Source organism: Haemaphysalis longicornis, unplaced genomic scaffold (genome assembly GCF_048455015.1).
Source record: "Haemaphysalis longicornis isolate Haplotype H1 unplaced genomic scaffold, Haemaphysalis longicornis Haplotype H1 scaffold_10, whole genome shotgun sequence".
Classification (NCBI taxonomy): domain Eukaryota; kingdom Metazoa; phylum Arthropoda; class Arachnida; order Ixodida; family Ixodidae; genus Haemaphysalis; species Haemaphysalis longicornis.
The window spans coordinates 10,925,732-10,946,365 of NW_027526204.1; the positions used below are offsets into that span (position 1 = coordinate 10,925,732).

Sequence of the window (20,634 nt, forward strand, 5' to 3'; positions counted from 1 at the left end):
GCTGGGAAGCATAGGGGAAGCTAATATTTTTAAAGGGTAGTAAGAATTTTGAACTACTATTTAAGGAAGAACATCACAAAGGTAGGCGCCCCGAGTGGTATCCGAACCCACAATCTTGGTGTATGCTGCCCATGGCCTTACTAATGTACTGGACGACTCCGTTCCGGGGAATTATTTTGGCGTTCATGCGGGTAGACACTGCTTCGTATATCAGCCGACACAAATTTCCTGATAAAGATTTTCATATCGACTTTCTGGGAACTCTGAGAAAACCTGTTGTTAATTGCAGGATTTCCTTCATTTCATGGCACATATATGCGTTCCACTTTTCAATCCTCTCACCACATTATTTAAAGGACCATACATTTCTGACTAGAGCTCTAGAGCTTATAGAGTTAATCTTGGTAGATCTGCTGGACAGGTTTGTCATCAAGGCCTGTGTCGACTTTATTTCTGCAGGAAGCTTCCTCCTACAGATAACGTATCAATGTAACGTTCGTTAAGCTTAGAAATAAAGTAAAAAATGTAGCGTCCCTTCAAGTTGTCGGCCTACCTTGAGATTCCCTCCAATCGCCTCGTCCAGCCAGTCAGTACCAAAAACATACACGGACATCTTATATCATTATCGCCGGGAGCGCCTCCTTTACCCTCCTCCTCACCCATCCCTCAATACACAAGACTCTCGAATCTGGCGCAGAATCCAAACACAGACTTACTACAACATGGCAATTTTGCATCATATTTCACTAACTCTTTTTCCCTACAACTGCTCAACATGCAATACACCAAACACCACCTATCACCTCGTCTGGGAGTGCGTCAAACATCCCAACCCAATTCCATCACCTACATTGGAGCAGTGGGAGCACAGGCTGACCAGCTTCCAGCTCGAGGATCACGAGTACCTGATCTCCCGGGCGAGGGCTGCTGGGGAGCCTGAAGGCGGCCTGGACTGAGGCCACCACCCACTCTCCTTTCCCCCTCCCCTTTCTCTTAAAAACTAAATGTTATTCCTGCTCTTCCACCTCCCTTCACGTTGGACTCAATTCGTGTCTAATCCTACTATATGGGCGGTAAGCAAATGGGCGGGAATGCCTGCGGGGAAGCGTAGGAGAAGCTACTATTTTAATGCGGTAGTAGTAATTTTGGAGTAATATTTAAGCAAGAACATCACGAAGGTAGGCGCCCTGAGTGGTATCCCAATCTATAACCTTGGTTTATGCTGCCCATGGTCTTACTAATGTACTGGGCGACTCCGTTCCGGGACCCGCCGCGGTGGCTCAGTGGCTAAGGCGTTGCGCTGCTGAGCACGAGGTCGCGGGTTCGATTCCCGGCCGCGGCGGCCGCTTTTCTGATGGAGGCGAAAAGCAAAAATGCCCGTGTGTACGAGACTTCGGCGCGCGTTAAAGATCCCCAGGTGGTCAAAATTAATCCGGAGCCCTCCACTACGGCGCGCCTCATCGCCTGCGTTGCGTCGGCGCGTTAAACCCTAAAATCAATCAATCAAATCAACACCGTTCCGGGGAATTTTTCTGGCGTATACACTGCTTCGTATATCAGCCGACGCAAATGTGCTAATCATGATTTCAATCTCGACTTTGTGTAAACTCTGGGAAAACCTGTTGTTAATTGCACGTTTTCCTTCATTTCACGGCCCATATACGCCTTCCTCTTTTCCATCTTCTCACCACATTATTTAAAGGACCTTACATTTCTGGCTAAAGCTTATAGAGTTAAGCTTGGTAGATCTGCTAGACAGGTTTGTCATTAAGGCCTGTGTCGACTTTATTTCTGCAGGAAGCTTTCTCGTACAGATAACGTGTCAATGCAACGTTCTCTAAGCTTAGAAAAAAAGAAAAAAATGTAGCGTCCCTTCCAGTTGCACTCACTTTGTGTCTAATCCTACTCATATGGTAAAGCAAGCAAACGGGCGGGAATGCCGGCGGGGAAGCTATTATTTTTGTGGGGTAGTAGGCATTCTCCAGTAATATTTAAGGAAGAACATCACAAAGGTTAGCGCCCTGAGTGGTATCCGAACCCACAACCTTGGTGTATGCTGCTCATGGTCTCACTAATCTGCTGGGTGACTCCGTTCCGGGGACTTTTTCTCGCGTACATGCAGGTATACACTGCTTTGTATATCAGCAGACAGAAATTATCAGCCGTCACCGATGACGATGATGATGATAATTATTACTATAGGATGAACAAGGTGATGATCATCAGGAATTCTTCTGGTAGAGGCTGCTCTAGAGGCTAGAGGCACCCCTTAACCGTCTCTCCAGAAGTGGCACTGAGGAGAAAATAAAATGAATAGAAAATTCCTAGTGGGTCTTTTGAAATGTTTTTATCTGGTTATAAATAAAATTCTAGACTGTCTTCCCTAAGTCAATCAAAATTGCCATTCTCCAAAACCCTCTAAAACCGTCTAGTTCCGGAGAGAGCCTAAGAAATTTCTGTTTTAATCCCAATACAAAACGTCCACTTCGAGATCAAACGCACATCCTATAATAAAAAGCCTCCTTTGCGTCTCCATTCAAGCGAAGTAAGCGTGGTCCTTGCCAAGTCTCATACTGTTCCATGTGACCCAACGTGTTCAAGTGGAAAGAGAGACATAGCAACTGCAGCAGCCTGACTTTTAATCCTGTCCCCTTGATTATTTTTCACGTTGCCTTCACGCACACGCACAGACTTTCTCATTGGTTGATACCAACGAGATGCAGGTTCTTCATCTATAATGTGCATTAGGAACTTTTTTGACGGCTTTCAGCTGTTTTAAATCAATCAATCACTCAATCTACGAATCACTCAATCGATCGATCGATAAACCAAGCGATCCGGCAATCAATAATTGGTCAATCAGTCAATCCACAAATAAATAAATAATTAAATAAATATGCCAAGTTAAGTATCTGTGAACTTGACATCTGGCGTTTTTGTAATGTGGAGCGGGCTCTAATTTGGGACGTGCTTGAAATCAGGATTTTGTTACATTAGAAAAAAATGGCCGCGTATCTGCTCCTTTCGTTGCAAATGTCGTCGAAAGACGATAGTCTCTATCGGGTTTTGCGAAGTAAATTCCTTCCTTCGCTTTCCCGCTCACCTCTCATGTTGTTCCTCTTGCGTCGCGCTCCTCCCAAGGTAAAGACGCCAAAGGTTTGCTTAAATCATTTTAAATTTCCCGCGTTCCACTGCTCCACACCGGGTGTATCGATGCGAACGCTGCCGTAACGGCGAAGACGGGCGTATATCGAGGCGCCCTACTTCAACGTTTATAGAACCGCGTTTCCCTACTCCACGTGCGTTGCAAGCAGAACGTGGAACCTATCTAGTGAAAACCTTGCTTAACTGTTGCCGGTTGATTTCTTAAAATGGCGCCAGAAGCTATAGTGGCGCGGGCGACAGCAGGCGACGGCGGAGTGAATTCTTTTTCTGCAGTTGATAAAGTATTTAATCTCGCAAAAGTCAAGCATGTTTGATTTTTTAATAAGGAACACTGCAAATATCACTTCTGTATTGATTTGTTGTCTCATATTTGCGTAATGTCTTGTTCTTCTTCAACAATGTTGACAAGTATGAACTTTACACCGGACATAGACGGGTAGATTTAGCTGTGACTATATAAGAATATTGCGCAGGCATTGTTTTGCTGTGGCCGGGAGGCTGAATCGTGTCACAGACAGACGGACAGACCAAAATTTCTTGGTTTAAGTCGCCCAAGAAAGACTATCGTCTTTAAAAGCTCAGTGAGCAGAAAAGCCGCGTTGAAGTATGCAAACGCACACTAGTGGCATAGCGTAAAAACGTGCCCTCAAATCGCGATCTCCTCTCTTTTTTACTGATCCGTACGGCTTTTTGTTGCACGCAAGTGCCTGCGATGGAATTAAAGATATATGGCCCAACTTGTTTGAAGCATAGAGGTAATAGAGGTGAACGGAATAGAAAGTAAACATCTGCTGATTATTTTTTCTCGGATTAGCAAGAGTAACACAGCTTAAACTCACAGTAGGATCGCTTGTTAAATACTACTTTCTTGCTGTGGTTAGTTCGCCAAACAGGGAAGAGTAGGCTTCAGTAAAACAAATATCCACTACCGACAAATACCCACAGGAACACAAATATAACACAAACTGTCTTGACGGCAGCAGCCCCAACCCCACAGCTATAAATTTCCAATTTATGCTCATGAAATAATAGACACGCGGGTTTTCTTTTCAACGTAAGTCGTAAAAACGACGGTTGTTGCCATGGTTTTTTCTCCGGTTTTTTTCTATGCCTCTCCTTTCACTCCGTACGCACACAAAATTTTATTGCTCCGCTCCTTTGGCATTAAAAAGCCTGAAGTTGCTCCTTTTTTATGCTATGTTTCTTCGGCAAAACGCAGGAATCAAACATACCTCTATGAAATAGTGAAACAGTAGGCTTTTGAGCCGGATAGAGGAGTGCAAGGTTTTACGTTCTTTCAACGCGTGCAACAAAAGGCTTATCTTCGTGCTCCACGAAACTATGTTACCTTAACATTTTAGAATGGCTCAGTTATGACTGAGCCTCACATGGTCAAGAATTCAAACTCAAGACCACGGCTTTCTTCAAAAGCAGCGCAGAGACTTCACTCTCAGGAAACCAGCCACCTTTGCATTCTCATAAAATGTGCATTATTCAAAAGCACCTCGGTGTGAACCAACTGGTGCACATTGAGCAAGGAAAAGAAAAATAAAAAGCGATAGAGGCTCACGTAAAAAGAACACCTAAGGCAGATAAGTTTGATACGCGATTTGCATGCGAAAGCATTAAAATTAAACTGCAGCAGGACTGTAAATTCGCCAAGTTGGTTCTGATGGCAACAGCGGTGTTAGGTCACCGTGCAAAACTACCTTGTAACAAAAAAGAAGTCGCCAACAACATCATAATGTCCTCCTCGCCCTCCTCGTTCTCCTCCTTTTCATCACACTTTCCCCGCAAGCGTGCGCCGCTATGAGGTACGTTCACGCCAGCGCTACGGGGTCCTAGTTCTCCTCCTTTTCATCAGGTAGAACAAAACAGCAAAGGAAACATCCCTTACTAGGGCGGCCAGATAACGTCACAAGCACTCAACCTAGGTTAAGCTAGTGGCATATGTCGCAAGAGACCGAACATCCCTGCCACCGCGATCGGCATGTCGCTGCACAGTCCCAGAATGAGTTGCGGCCGCCACCTATTTGTCCACCAGGAGCCACTACCCTCTCCTGCGCTGTCACAGCTACGAAGTATTGTCGTCCGCGTTGGTTTTCTTTGTGGCATTATCCGGTCGCTCGCTCCGTGGGGTAGCGTAACCGCTGCAAGCATGACCCCAAACGCTGTCTGGATACTCGCTTAAAGGCGACACTTAAGCGTCCCGCAATTTTTTGTATTGAACTTGATGTTGAGAAAACCCGTTGAAATCATCTCGTAAAAAAAGTAACCACTTTTGTCCCGATTACTTGCTTTCTCGCGTGTCGTGCTTCATTGGTTCAAAGCCTTCTAAAAAACGTAACTAATTGACCACATTTATGGTAAATCCTCAAGGTGGAGTAAGTTTCTGCGAAGCAAGATTTGACATCCACGTCAATGCAGCCATACAGCTACAAAGGAAAGCTGTACAGCTTTCTAAAAAACTTTGCAGTTGAAGAAAGGATTGGTAAAGCGACTGCCCTGCACAGGCGGTGGTCCCGGGTTCGAATCCTGGATCTGGACAAACTTTTCTTCAACTGCGAAGTTTCTGAGAAAGTCTTCGCAAAAAACATAACTCAAGCGATAAATTTACATCGAATGATATATTTTGGGAGTTCTAATAATAAGTGGGTGTCGACTGAGCGCTTGTGTGAACACTGAGCAGGAGCTGGATGCTTTCTCGCACATCGCAGTGTGGGCAGAACGGCGACGTAGTTCGTTTCAGCTTATAAAGAAAGTTGGGCGTGTATGGGCGTGAACCCATTTGTTTGAACCCACTTTGTGTGAACGGAACTCGAGTGTGTCCAGGTTTTTAGATATTACCTGACTCACGCTTTTTCTTTGTTTCGCAGATCGTCCTTCTACCCCCCCCCCCCCCCCACCTGGTGAGCACAACCAGGTAAGTTTCCTGTTTAAACGAAGCTGAGCTAAACGCTAAATGCAGAATTAGGTTTCCGTCAAACGGGAGATGACACCGCAGAAGAATACTGGTCAACTATTGTGGCATGCCAGCACTGAACCAAAACGGCAATGCTATTATACATCTTTTCAGTCCCCCCACATCCGCTGCGAACGGTTGAGGGTATACATTCAACTAATTGCCAGTCGAGAGAGAGAGAGAGAAGGATCTTTAATGAAGTCTGGTCTAAAGCCGGTCTAAAATGCCTAACCTGCTACACCAGTTCGTGACGTGGGGAAGATGATGGCGATCATGTTCAAGAACTTGATGCGCACAGAGACGTTGATAAATTTAAAGAGCGTGATCCAGACCTGTGTGTTGCAGGTGCTCTATCAGAGGTTTTGTACCCTGGAGAGCACGTTTGGGACATGCCGATGGTCCTAAAACGTCCTCAAGTTGAATGTCCAGGGAAAGCGGCAGTCCCAAAGACACTGCGAGGGACACTCTTTGCGCACTAAATATAGCACAGTCACTGAGCAGGAGCTGGATGCTTTCTCGCACATCGCAGTGTGGGCAGAACGGCGACGTAGTTCGTTTCAGCTTATAAAGTTGGGCGTGTATGGGCGTGAACCCATTTGTTTCACGCTTTCGCAAGCTCCAAATCGGCTCGAAGTAAAATGAGAGAGAGAGAGAGAGAGCAAGAGAGATGGAGAGAGAGAGAAAGTGAACGCTTATGAGAAGCGTCAAATACCAGGCTTGCCAAAGCTGCGTCTGTTGGTGGGCCGGAAAGGCGCCTAAACGGGTGGCCCGCGCGTGGGCAATATGCGGGGCGATGCCGGAGGCTACTGCGATGACCCGGCGGCGGAGGGGCTCAGTTCTCCTAGTGAACAACTTTGGCTGAAGAATTTATAAATCATGCATACACACCGCCAATGCATCAGAGAGTTCTTATTCGAAAGAGTTTGAAAACTGGAAGGATTAATTGCCCTATCAGGCACCCCAGGCAATCTTCTTCCGGCGGCCCTCCAGATTTCTTGCAAATTTCCGCTGGCGGCAAACCAGCGTTTAAAGCGACGCAGTAACTACGAGAGCAGCGCGGTTACCCTGCGAGCATTGTTACTTACTGTAACCCTGTTTTGAAGGTTTTCTGAGCGGGAAGGCGTTTTTCTAGAAAAGAGAGCCTGGACCTGTTTCCGATACTTTTAATGGTAAGAAATGTTAGCTGGTACTGGCATCATCTTCATATCGGTAGTATGATATACACACTAAACTTTTTAACACCCTTAAAGGTGCTAAAAGGGTGCACTCAACATTTTGCACCCTTTTTTCACCTTTTAAGGACTAAAACATTGCTCCGGCACCCAATCATGAGGGTGCCACATATTAAGGGGTGTAAATCTTAACATCTTTACACCCTTTAAGGTGCAAGGAGGGTGTACTGAACATTTTGCACCCTTTTTGCACCTTTCAAGCACCCAAATATTGCTCGGGCACCCCACCTCGAGGGTGCCAAAATGCAGGGGTGTAATCAACAGTTTCATAGGGTGCTACGACCGTTAAAGGGGTGCTAAAAAGTATTTCTTCTCGATTGGGGTGTTACCACGGCACCTTATCGTTAGGGTGCCTAAAAGAACGGTGTGTGAATGCAAGCATGCAAAATTGCACAAAAACAGGCTGAATGTTTAAACCGCACATTGCACTATTTCACCGCCCGTTGAGAGAATAAATATGAACTCTCCACATAGACCAGGGGAAAGGCTTTAAAATTGCTGTTCGTAAATTGAACAAAACGTGCTGAATGTTTAAATTCCACTCTGCACTAATCTACTGCTTCGAGTGTATCACAAGGTTCGTTTCGATGTCTGGGTGCACGGGAAGGAAAGGCTACAAAATGCCTCTTGTAGTCCTATAAATAAAACTTCTACGCGAGGCATCGGTGTCCTCAACGAAATCGAATTTACCTAAGAATTTGTTCCCGTATTATTATGCCCCGGGCAAAAATTCCAACAAGACTTTCTTGTTGGGCTCACAGCACGCCTGTGGGGCCAATACGAAGTTCTGTCGGCACTCTATCGTTCCAATAGCCTAGTCTTCCAACAGGGAGTTTAACCTTGATGGCGTTTGTGGGGCCAATAAGAAGCTCTGTCGGCACTCTATCGTCCCAACAGCGTAGTCTTCCAACAGGGAGTTTAACCGTGATGGCGTTTACCGGCTCGCCAACACGATAAGTCAACGCCAACAGACGCCTCGTTCGTAATCAGCGGCGCGAGCACGCCATCAGACAGAACCGACAGACGCCCTGAAGGTGGCTTTTAGGGCCTAAACAGCAGCGTCTATGTCTGGCATAGACGCTAGACGTCAACGTTTGTGTTCTGAATTTTCCCTTCAGTAAGTAACAGTCAGACGGACGATAACATAACTATGTGAAGATATGCTTTGGCTCATACCACGGCAAGCGCAATCGTTTGTGGCTGCAGCCTCGGTTGCTCTTCGTCCACAACAAACTGAATCGGCTGTACAGCTTTCTTCGAGGGCGTGTATGCAGGGGTTCTATCTTCCTTTTTTGCGCAGGCCGACGGGGGCGGTCGTGTAAAATCATTTTCGCTCGTCGCTGCCGTAGGGTTGCCACCTTCCTGGTTTTGGACCGGCCCGACCGGTTTTTTAAACAGCGGGCCGGTTGCCGGTCCATATCTAAAACCAGCCGTCATCAGCCGGTTTTTTGGCTTTTGTGCCGTGATTATGCCCGTTTTGGCGTTTTATAAGCGTCAATTCAACAACTAAGACGATAAATACGTGTCGACAAGCATAGGCTTTCGCACAGGGGGGGCAGAGGGGGCGGCCGCCCCCCCTAATCATCTGAAGGGGGCGCCAAATTTGCCCCATGCCTTGCCGATGTAACACATGAAAGTAAAATTTCTGCTGCAGAAATATTTTGTGTGTGTTGCAATTCCATCACATTGAAATAAAAATTTTATAACCATCCCTCTTTGCACTGCGTTCGCACCGCAAGGCCTTCAGTGAGAAGAGGTCGGGAGTTCCTCTGGGGGGGGGGGGCGCAGCGGTAAGACTTTGCCCCCCAAATTGAGAACTCTGCGCACGCCTATGTCGACAAGCTGCGCAAAGACACGCGAGCAGAGAAAATACGCGGGCGAGCGCGCTGCCTCAGATGGAGGGGGACCTAAGGGAAGAACAAAATAACGAAATTCTACCGCCGCGGTCAGCAATTGCGGTTACTTTTCAGTGAAGCACATGCAGAGCGATTAACCAAGTTCTCAATCACTTTCAGTACAAAAGTTATGTTGATTTCTCTCTAAGAAAACACTACAATAAATGGCACTGCATGTTAAAAAACATGGCGTCTTTTTTTCAACACAATCCCCCCTCACCCCCCCCCCCCGGAAGGCCCGTTTTTTTTTTCGGGGAAAGGTTGTAACCCTACGCTGCTGTTCTCCCTACCTGCTTGCTGTACCTATTACGTCGCCGCCACCGCAAATCCCCACTTGTTACAAACTCAGAGGTTTTCGCACTGTTAGCAGTCGTTTTACACGATTGGTTTGATGCGCCTGACATGCCAGGAGTGACATCGCTTGTAGTATTAGAGCGACGTTGCTTGTCTGCAAGACGGTGCCGGTCAAACAAGCGTTATCAACGCCATAATTCTAACGGCACATTCCATTTATTTCGTGGCTGCCGTGGCTTGCGCAGAAAAGGTCGGGTTGACTGCGATAGCTTTTCTTGAGTCAAACAATGGAGCTTTGGCTCAATCGCTTGCAGCGCTAGCAATGCGGCCTCGTCTGCAAGACCGGTGCGTGAGAAACAAGCGTTAGGACAGCCAGAATTTCAAAAATGCAGCATAAACTAGACCATCTTTAAAGGAGGCGATGACTAGACACAAGCGACAATATTCGTTGACAACTTACGTAAGTATAGAGTTGTTTTAGGCGCCTCGAAAACCGCCCGCCGACATAGCTGTTATACTCGATGAGCTGTTAGACAGGCACATTCCAATGAACGATGGCTTTGCTGATGAATTTTTATCGCTTATGCCCAAATTAGAACCAGAACTTTGTGAAATAATGGAAGCACCAATTAGTGTGTGGGAATTAGAAAATGCAATAGATGATCTGAACACCTGTAAGTCACCCGGGCCAGACGGGTTAAGCGCGGAATTTTACAAGGCTTTCAAAAGGGAAGTAGCGGTATCTTTATATGAAGTATTGTTAGAGGCTTACAAACTACATGTTCTCCCGCAGTCTTTTAAGGAGACACACATCATCTTGATACCGAAGTGTGAAGATGCAGTAAAACTGCTGTCCGTAAAGGCGTATAGGCCAATTAGTCTAGCCAACGTTGACTACAAAATTTACATGAAAGTCCTAGCTAGACGGTTGCAAAACGTAATTCAGTTTTTGGTAGGACCACATCAAACTTGCGGTATTAAGCATCGCACGATAAGTACCAATGTGCACGTCGCCAGAAGTGTGTTAGAGTGCTGTGATGCCTTCTCAGGTCGTGTGGCGATGGTGCAGCTCGACCTTGAGAAGGCTTTTGACCGGGTGTCCCATGACATACTTTTCAGAATCTTAGAATACACGAATGTTGGGTCTGTTATCTTGGATGGTATAAAGATGGCGTATGCCGGATGCAAGGCGAGCATAATCGTTAACAAAAGTTTAAGTGAAAGTATAAATGTTGGTTGTTCGGTCAGGCAAGGTTGTCCGTTATCGCCTCTTCTTTTTGCGCTGTATCTCGAGCCTTTCTGTTTAAAAATAATCAAGCATGAACGAATACGGGGGTTTGCATTACAGAACACTGAAGTAAAACTGCTCGCATACGCAGATGATATAGCGGTTTTCTGTCGCGATCAAAAGAGCATAAGCGAAGCAGTTAAGGTGGTTAAGTCCTTTTGTGAAAAATCTGGGGCTGAAATTAACTGGGATAAATGTTCGGGATTGTGGCACGGGAACTGGTGCTCAACACCCGCCGTTTTTGAATGTATACAATGGACCACGGCACCAACAAAATATCTAGGGGTGCCTCTGGAGCATTATAGGGATAGCCGAGACTACTGGACTAACGAGACCGAAAAGTTGAGAGACAAAACCAGAAACTGGCAAGGACGCAATTTTTCTATGTTTGCACGTGCCACTATCTGCAACCTTTTTTTGTTAGCCAAAGTGTGGTACGTGCTACAAGTGTTGTGTATGTCACGTGCTAATGTCCAAAAAATCCACAGAGTATTTGCGGTCTTTATTTGGTCTTCCAGCTGGGAAAGAACCAGTCGCTCTAACATTTTTCGTCCAGTCAAAAAGGGGGGTCTTGGTCTTTGTCATTTATTTTTACGACAAGTTGTCGCAAGGTTTTGTTTTGTCCGGGATCAAAAAGACGCCTTTTTGCGCACTGTAATTCAAGTGCGGTTGAAAAATGTGCTGCCTGACTTTGTTGTGTCTTCAAGTGATATTGTGTGCAGGGGGGTGAAAGGATATTTGCGTGAAGTGGCTCTGTCTGTTGAATTTTTGAAGGTACGTTTTTCTTTCGACTACCTGTGTAGTGTTTCCAGGAAGCGCCTGTACAAAGATTTAGTTGATGTTTGTTTACCTGTGCCACTGTATAGGTCGTTATACGGTGAGGGCACAGGGCTTGATGTTTTAAGGAGGGTTAAAAGTATGCCTGTGAAGCCTGCAATGAAGTCCTTTTTTTTTAAACTACACAGTGAAACCCTTCCCGTAGATACTTGGTTGGCAGAAAGAGGTATTTTTGTGCCGTGGACAACCGACTGCAGACTGTGCAAAAAGCCGGAAACTATTATTCACGTCTTCATCGACTGTTGGGACCCAGTGTTCCACTGGGACGTCCTCCAACGTACGTTAAAGAAAGACTTACCCATAACGCCGCGTGAAATTCGGTTCTTACCTGAAAAAAATGAGGGCGGTGTGCCGTACGATTTGATCATGCTCCTCAGCCTTCATAGTATATGGAGGACGAGAATGGCGGTGAGGAATGCGGATATAAATGCCCGGCCTGTCAGGGAAAATTTCATTGAAAGCGTACAGTATATACGGGAAGTGTTTCGTGCTGAGGATGATCCCCCTGAGTGGTTGCCTGTGCTTGACGATTTAGTGTGTCTTAGAAAGTTTTAAAGCCAAGTAGTCAGCCAAGTAGGGTTGACAGATCATTACATGACATGATGTGTGATGTACAAATGTCAAAGCAGGCAATAAAAAAAAAAAAAAAAAGCCGACATAGCTGTTTGTTAACGCGTCAGTTTACTGTTTTGTAGGTCAATGGTTCGATTCCTCGTCGAACGTGTTTCTTTTTTTTTTTTTTTTTACGTGAGGGTTTCATTAGCTCCTTTTTAACGACCAGGGTAAGCACCTGTTCCTTGCTTTCTATCACGCCGACGTTTACCGCCCTCTTCCTAAACCCAAAGTAGCTCGTTTTCTCGCACGTTCTCTCTTGAGAAGCCCGCCGTGAAAACAAAACCAAAACAAACGTCAAACCCCTTTACAATATCAGTATATATGTCAATTACTTTATGTGTATTCACTTTTTGTGTATAAAAACCTTAAATTTAAGTTATAAGCACATTTTAGACTTTGAAAGCAGGAAGATAATTACCAACATTACAGTAGTAACACAATTTTCGTCAAACATAGAGGTGCTGCATTTGAAGTCTGGCAACTATCTCTCACTTTTGTGTGTTTTTTTTTATGGCGTTTTGTGCCGAGTGGTTGGTGGCGTGATTTAATCTGTTTTATCTATTTCAAGCTTAAATCACAGTTATAGAAGCTTTATGGGTGATGTCTACCCTTCCAACCTACGCGTGTGTTGAACATGGGGACCCCGGAAGAACGATCATCGCCGGATAAAATACTGCGCGTCAAAAGTGGATGACATTGCATCAGAACAAAGCGTGTTCGTGTGTCCGCGAGGTGAAGACGACAGTGAAGGAGAATTGTACGTTGGAAACATCGTTTTTGCTCGGGTAAGTACGCATTTTTTATTATTCTGTATTTCGTTGGAACGAGTTCTGGTGTTTATGGGTCAGTAATTCGCTAGACCCCCATCTCGTTTGCTCTGAGAGCCTACGTGAGTTAGTATACTTGTTTGGCGCCCAGTCCACCGTTTCCGCAGAAGTCAGCATCAATTTACGCTGAAGCTAGACCTTGGCTACGATGCTCGCGCTATGGTACACGGCTGCTAATAATTTCACATCACGCAAGGCTCTTTAACACCGGGGCGTTTGTTTATGTGTCTCTCAAACAGTGCCTTTGCGGTTGCAGATCGCAGTCGCAATTTCGCGTGAGTGGCACAACGCTGTGATTAGTCCTCCCTCGTGAATACCCGCGGTATACCAAGAAATAACATGAACAGGAGGTTCCCTGGAAGTGCATGTGAAAACGCGTACACGTGATTCCATGGCTGGTGTCTCGTAGGTGTTGTGAAATCTCTCTCTCCCCCCCCCCCACGAATTCCGTGCAGTGCGCTTCGCAGCTATTGCGCTCGCGGGACCGGCGACCGTACGCCTCGCGGTCTTCGGGCCGCGATATGTGTGCTGTTCTCGTGAAGCTCGACAACAGCGAAATTGCCGTACTCGCTCGCCAACGCGCCCCGACAGCGTACGCGTCGACCGGGTGCTGACGGAGTTGTGCTGGAAGAAAAGCAGGCAAGAGATGAGGGCGCACGAGGTGTAGTTAAACATGAGAATTTACAAAGTGCAAGGTGGAGAAAATAGTATGCAAGGGCCGGAAACGGTGAGAGAGTTCGGGCCGCGCGCCAGCGAGCGAGTGCGGTAATTTACGTTGCCGAGCTTGACGAGTCCGGCACGAATATGACGACGCCTGTCTGAGAGTTCATAGAGGTATAGAATTCACATACGTGCAAATTGAAGGTGAAATGCGCGCATGTGGCCTCGCAGGGAGTTAGCATAGTCTCGGGGTAGTGGGGGAGATTTCACAACGCGTACGAGGCGCCTGCCGATTCCGTCAGAGTAGCTCTCGGGAAGTCTGGGGCATGATATCAGAGGCATATGTATTGTTTAAATTAGTGCAGAAAATTGAGCCAATTCGCAAGTTCTCATTTTCGCAAAACCGCAGGCCATACAGAGACTAACAAGAAAGCTGTAGGCACTCACTCAACTCGATTTATATTGGAGAATTGAACGTGCAGATACAAGTCAGACATTGAAATGGAGGAGCCTCAACTATCACACACCAGTTCCGATTGAAAGCAAGGGATACAGATGAGCTGCTAGCATGCGTTCCATGCAAATTAGCTCAGTAGCTAGCTTTGCATATATCATGCATACCCCACTCACAGTACCTGCGGGTCTAATAAATACATTCTTACTGTGACCTAAATTTCACTTGGGGTGTTCCGGGAATGTTCTTATTAGTGCCTTGGAGGTTACTGTCTTTAAACGATTAAAAATCTACTTGATGTAAGCATTCGTGCTTTGTGTGTGCTCTTCTTGTATTTCAACAAGTGTCAGCACACTCACAGATTATGCACCTGCAGGTGCTGCTGCTGGCTGTCCTGGGTCAGCTGCCTTCCAGTCCAGTTTCAAAGGCTTTGCCAGGGCCTCCCTTGGCCAACCGACACTGCACCTGCTGTACCCAAGTACTGCCTGGCCTTTCGTTGGTGCTCCGTACGCTTTGCCGCCAGGAATTGTCATTCATCCATCATCTGGCCGCTTGGACCACCCGTTCAGAAGTCAGCGCATTTGCTCGACACATCGGTCCAGGCACTGCTGCCATATCGGTGCACCCACCGATTATGTACTTTCAGGTTAGTTATTGCATGTTGTGGAACTTGCCATGATGTATACCTGTTAGCAGTGCTGTGGCCTCTGATTATTTGAAACATTTTCATGAAGCAGTGCTGTGCGTATGGAGCGTGTCATTGCTTAGCAGAGATATTGAAGAGAATCTGGGGCTGACGACTAAAGGGCAAGAAGAGAAATTGAACTGACTTTGAAGCAAGTATTCGTATGTAATCAAGCCAAGCAACCATTTATGATCTTTCGATATGGTTTTAAACTTGCAATACAAACTGGTCTACTTCAGATCATACTGGTAATAATCATACTATACCGAAAAGTACATCCCACAGTCTGTAGAATTCTGACAGCGCTTTTTTCGCAGTCTCTCATGACAGGCACTAATCTCAATGGTTGGAAGATAGTCGAGGTAGCACCAGTGTTTAAATCAGGAGACGGTACTTCACCATTAAATTTCCCTAACAAGCACCATATGCAAGGTCAGGCAACATTTCATCCACTCTCAGGTCGCTAATTATTTATAAAATCACAATATCACATTCGAGTATCACCACGGTTTTCACAAGGGTTACTTGAGAAACACAACTTTCAGGATTTGTTCACGATCTACATTGATCCATTGACACAGGCTTACAAACTGCGGTAGTTTTTCTCGATTTTTCTAAAGCATTCAATCGCATTGCACACCACAGACTACTTCTCAAACTTCACCCTAATGTCCTCACTTGAGCAAAAGATTTTCATTCTTCTCAAATGCAGTTTACTTCTAATAACTATATATTTCTTTTGCCCGTGCCACTTTGTTGTCCCCCCAGGCAGGTTGCTTGGTCTATCTTCCATGTTGCATATCCTCCCATGTAGGTCTATTTGCAGATGTTGTAATTTATCACACAATTTCTTTCAACTACTACCGTCAATGCTTTCAATCTGATCTTAACACAATTAACTCCTGGTGCTGCAAATGGCTAATGTCGCTTATCTCTAAAACAAAGTGCATGACTTTAACGGTGGCAAGTCTCGGATTGTAAATACTTACTAACAACAGCCTGATTACCTCTTGAGACAAAGGTGTTTTGGTAGGCCGGTAGGGGAGGGGGGATTGCATGGTGGATTTCAAAAGGTACATCGATTGGGAAAATAAGACGTGTGATTAATATTTTCATTTGCACTCCAAAACTCGCTTTATTTCATATGTGTAACCCACTGCCGTGGCTAGGGTGGTGTGCTGTGGAGGCGAATGTCGGTTAGATACCGCTTGGTGTAGCCGCTTTTCGGATGGAGGCAACACGTAAAGACGCCCGTGTTTGGAGATTTCGATGCGCACAGAAATACCCAGATGGTCAAAATTAATGCGAAGCCTTCCCCTACAGTGCTCCCCATATCCCAAGTGTAGCTTTGGCGTGTTAAACCACCGTTTTTTTTCATGTTTTTGGTATAGTACCAGCTGCTGTAGCAGGTGCAACTTAAAGGTAAAATTATACATAATGTTTCCAAGAGCTAAATATAAAGGCCATATTGAAGTGCGTTTATGGGTCTATCTCATAGCAGTAGTGAAAGGTTATATACCCTGGTGCAGGTTAAGAACGCCAATGGCTCATGTGGTGTAGTCCAGTGTTTGACGGAATGCCGTGTAGGCAGGTAAAAGCATTATTGCAGTGATGAAACGTAGGTCACTGACCAAGTCAAGAAAGCCATTTAACGGTTTGTTGCTTGTTCACGGTGAGCATGTGTCGTGGAAAACGAAGCTATATATTGGGCATTACGCGGCGCAATGAGTTTGCATAGATATGGTGCAGATTGCCATCCATTATGTTGATAATGTTGGGCGTCGTCTGAACAATGAGGGACTTGAGCAGTAATCGAGAAGATAGATTGCACTCAGTTGTCAGTAATTTTGTCTTGTTCCAGTCGACCACGTGTCCCGTCCTCTCACGGTGCTCTGCCAGTGGACTTGTTTTTGCATGGCCCTTGTTCACTTCGTTCCAGTGCTGCATTAATCTTCTGTGCAGATTGCCCGTTTCGCCAATGTACACTGATTTGCATTCAGCGCATGGAATCTAATAAACAATACCCGGAAGTTTGGAGCGTGAGAGGGGGTCTCTCACGCTGAGAATGTCAGAACGCAGCTTGCTAGTGGGCACATGCACAATGTATGCACTGCGTGTCTTGAAAATGTGTGCGAGAGTTTCACCGATGTGTGGGACGTAGGTAATTGCTGCACGTTTTGATGCAGTCGTTGTCCTGAATATAATGCCTAAAGCATTATATTCAGAAAGAAGCGAAGAGGGCGACTAGCAAGAATCCACATTGACATTAGCAGGCAGAAGCGTCCACAAGGCCTGTGTCAAAACGTGCTGCAATTCTCGTCCTACACATCAATCAAACTTTCGCACGCATTTTCAAGAAACACATTGTGCACATCGTGCAGGTGCCCACTAGCAAGCTATGTTCTGACATTGTCAGCGTGAAAGACCCCCTCTCACGCTTCAAGCTTCCAGGTGTTTTTTATGTTTTGAACAAAAAAAGTGCCATTTAAACGTGACACCTCCTTCCTTGCCGATTTCTGATGCCTGATTGTTCAGTTTGTGGGGATACGTTTAGCAGATTGCTCACATGTCTAACCTGTATTTGTGCTTGAGCAGTCAAACGCTGATGTTAGCAGTGAAGTAGGTGAAAATTGTTGTTTGATTGTACAGTTGAACCTCGTTATAAGAGACATGGATGTAAGAGACAAATGGGTATAAGAGACACAATTCACCCACATGGTTGGCTGCCCTATCTTTCCCATTAAATTGACCTCTTTTATAACAGACATCGGATGTAGAAGACAGTTGGTTATAAGGGACACGTCATCCTTGAACTTTAATCAATAATCTCACTTGTAACAGACGTTTGAACTTCAGATGCAGTGCCACCAGTCACTAATTGCAGTTGCTTCCATTGTGGAAACACAGCTGGACGACAGATGCCTGCAGCAGCTATTTATTATAACTTAAGCAAACACAGTGGCTCAGTCAGCTATGAAATGACGATGAGAAGCCCTGCCAAAAGAAATGCAACTTACAGAAGTGGTTGAAGCTTTCTGCCATCCATTATAGTGCGACCGCACATGCAGGCTCTCCCACTCGCGTAGCTCCCAATCAAGAAGCATCGCAGATGTTGAGTCCTGCAAGCGTAATGAATAGCCTGAGCATACAGCGGAAGAAGCTGTGCGCACTGGCTATTCATCAGGCTTGTGAACTCAATATCTACGATTCATCTTCCACAAACAGGGAAAAGAAAAAAAGCTTGTAGAATCGGTTGTAAAAAACAGTGTAAATAAAGTCATGAAGCAAACAAAGATTCAGAACTTTTTCATAAATTCTGGGGGCCAAACATAAATTAGAATGAATCTTTTGCATCATGCTGTGGCGTTTTTTGAGCTTGTTTTAGTCATACGGTGCCCACATTGAACTAGGGTCTGATAAGTAAGTGAAAACATGGTTCCCTGCTTATAAGAGACATCTCGTATAAGAGACAGAAACTGCTCCCCAGTACGTGTCTCTTATAAAGGGGCTCAACTGTAGTTGTGTGCATATTACCTACATTGTGTTAATTCGTAGAAAAGCAAAATTGAGGTAACCCTGCTAACTGTTCCGCATTGCAGCATTTTATTATGCGAACGTTAAGGAGTTCAGCTGCTTGTTAAAGGTGAAATAAACAGTGGTACAAAAAGAAGAGCATCTACTAAACAGAAATATCTTCACAATCGCAGGATGCCAACGGTCCGCCTACCAACTTGTGTCCTGCATCGTTTCTGCTGGCTGGAGTGGTTCATGGAGCATTTTCCAGCTTCTCAAAGTTTGTGGTCAAGCGCTCCTCCAAGTGAAAGATGCCGCAGAGGGATCTTTTGTTTTAATGCCACAATTTCACGTGCTCAGCAGCAAATTTACTCGTAAGGCTTTTTAAATATTCATCACCCAAAAGGGCATGTTACCTTCGTCTTCGGTGGAATGTGTCTGCACTCAGGTTATTTGTGACAGAAACAAGTGGACCACGTCATGAGAGTCATTGAGGCCTTGTTGATTGTGCATGCTTCTGAAATGACATTTTCATTAAGCTGAATACTTTCCACATATTACGATTTGTGAACAAATTATGGTAAAAGTCATGATTAGTTGTACTACACTGCAGGAAGGAAATGCCAACATACGTTTTAAGCGCCTCTGATATTTCAGATCGTTGGCTGGTGAGCAATAAAACAAAACTGAAATTTTTTTAAAGTAAAATCAAATATTCGTTGTCACCAGTGCATGACCATAGTAAAAGCTATCTAGTCACCAAATTTAGAATTAGACACGAAATGCCAAGAAAAATAGGGAAATAAACTAGACAGCTGTCTACAATAAACCAATTCGTAAAATTCCTCAATGTCTATCAAGTGATGATTCAGGCGGGTTAGTTAAGATGTCAGTGGGTTTACACACCCAACTTGCAGGGAAGCACATGAGCTCCCAATATTAACATGTTTTTAGTGAAGACCGTCTTCCTTCATTAAGCTGCTTTGCACATTGATGCCAGTCTGATAAATGTCCTGAATTTTTGTTATGATCAATCTTTGTATGGGAACCATATATTTTTATATGATGTCGCTGTGTATTTCTGAAACTGTATCTAGTCACTAATTCCAATTTGTCGTGGTCAGGTTTTTTCATCTAATTCGTAGCTTTTTTAACAATTATGGTATATTTTGTGTGCCTAAAGGAATGCCTCATTGCATGTTTAGCCTATGTAGTGTTGAAAGCGGACATTTTGCTTCAAAGTGGAATGTCGGGCTAGCAACAAGGTACTTCGCGTGCTGCTCACTTTCATTCATGCCATTATTTTTTATATTATCATTTAAAATTAAAAGCCAACCAATTTGCTGTCGTTTTAATTTTGTCACCTACTTTATACTTTCTTTTTTTTTCAACTTTGTGTAAGGATTGACTATCCATATTTTTATGATAACAAGGCGTTGGACTGGGCTAGCTGGTACATGTTTGAATGGATGAAAAACCATAGGAAAACCCAGGACACAGAAGAGAACGACGGGACAAACTTGTGCCGTCATTCTGTTTTAACTGTTTCCTGTGTTTACCACTGGTTTTTTATGCATTCAAACATTTTTTATGAGTTTGTTGAACAGTGATTAGTTTAGGTGTGTTCAAACAATTGTTGGCTGCGAAGGCTCCCTGTAGCATTTGTATAAGTGCTCTCTGCTTTTTTTTTTGAGCCAATACCCCACCACCGGTCTTCATGAGGTGGTCTTTTGTAGAAATAAGTTGAAATAAATATTTGTTTGCATTGCTTTACATGTTTTGAAAGAATTTCTTGTTCATTCTTGTTTCATTCAACCCCGTTTCAGAATCCTGCTTAAGGCATTTCCTCTGTTATTTTTTTTCAGAACCAGGAAGGGTGCTCATCCTCGGTTCTTGCTGAAGCAGCAGTATCCATACTTCACACGTGAGCTCTGAACACACAGTAATTATGGTATGAAACATTCTACCAGTATAAGCCTGCTTTGTAGACGTCATTGTAGATGTCAAAGCTCTTGACAGTGTAGTCCAATGTCTGGTGTAACGGGCAATGTCTACAACTTGTAAAAATTAATTTTGTGGCTATAATGTTTGTGATTATTTTAAAATGCACGTCAACTACTATTTAGAATCGCTGTCTAAATTGGCAGCCATTTTCCTGGTGGATACAGAAAGTGAAAAAGCGCATGTGTAGAGATTTCAGTGCACCT

General features: G+C 44.8%; 1 protein-coding gene and 1 long non-coding RNA gene across 2 annotated transcripts in view; both read left to right on the top strand.

Moving 5' to 3' along the window:
- The first annotated feature begins 6,070 nt into the window (after positions 1 to 6,070).
- LOC144158171 (putative protein kinase C delta type homolog) overlaps positions 6,071 to 20,634 on the top strand; it is a 493,518-nt gene continuing 478,954 nt past the window's right edge. The window contains exon 1 of the mRNA XM_077688850.1: positions 6,071 to 6,088. The gene's annotated coding sequence lies outside the window, so the exon portion shown is untranslated. The remainder of the gene's footprint in view (positions 6,089 to 20,634) is intronic.
- On the top strand, positions 12,794 to 20,215 carry LOC144158170 (uncharacterized). Its single transcript, XR_013319962.1, has 3 exons — positions 12,794 to 13,073; positions 14,606 to 14,875; positions 18,622 to 20,215. It is a non-coding gene; the product is annotated as an uncharacterized LOC144158170 (long non-coding RNA).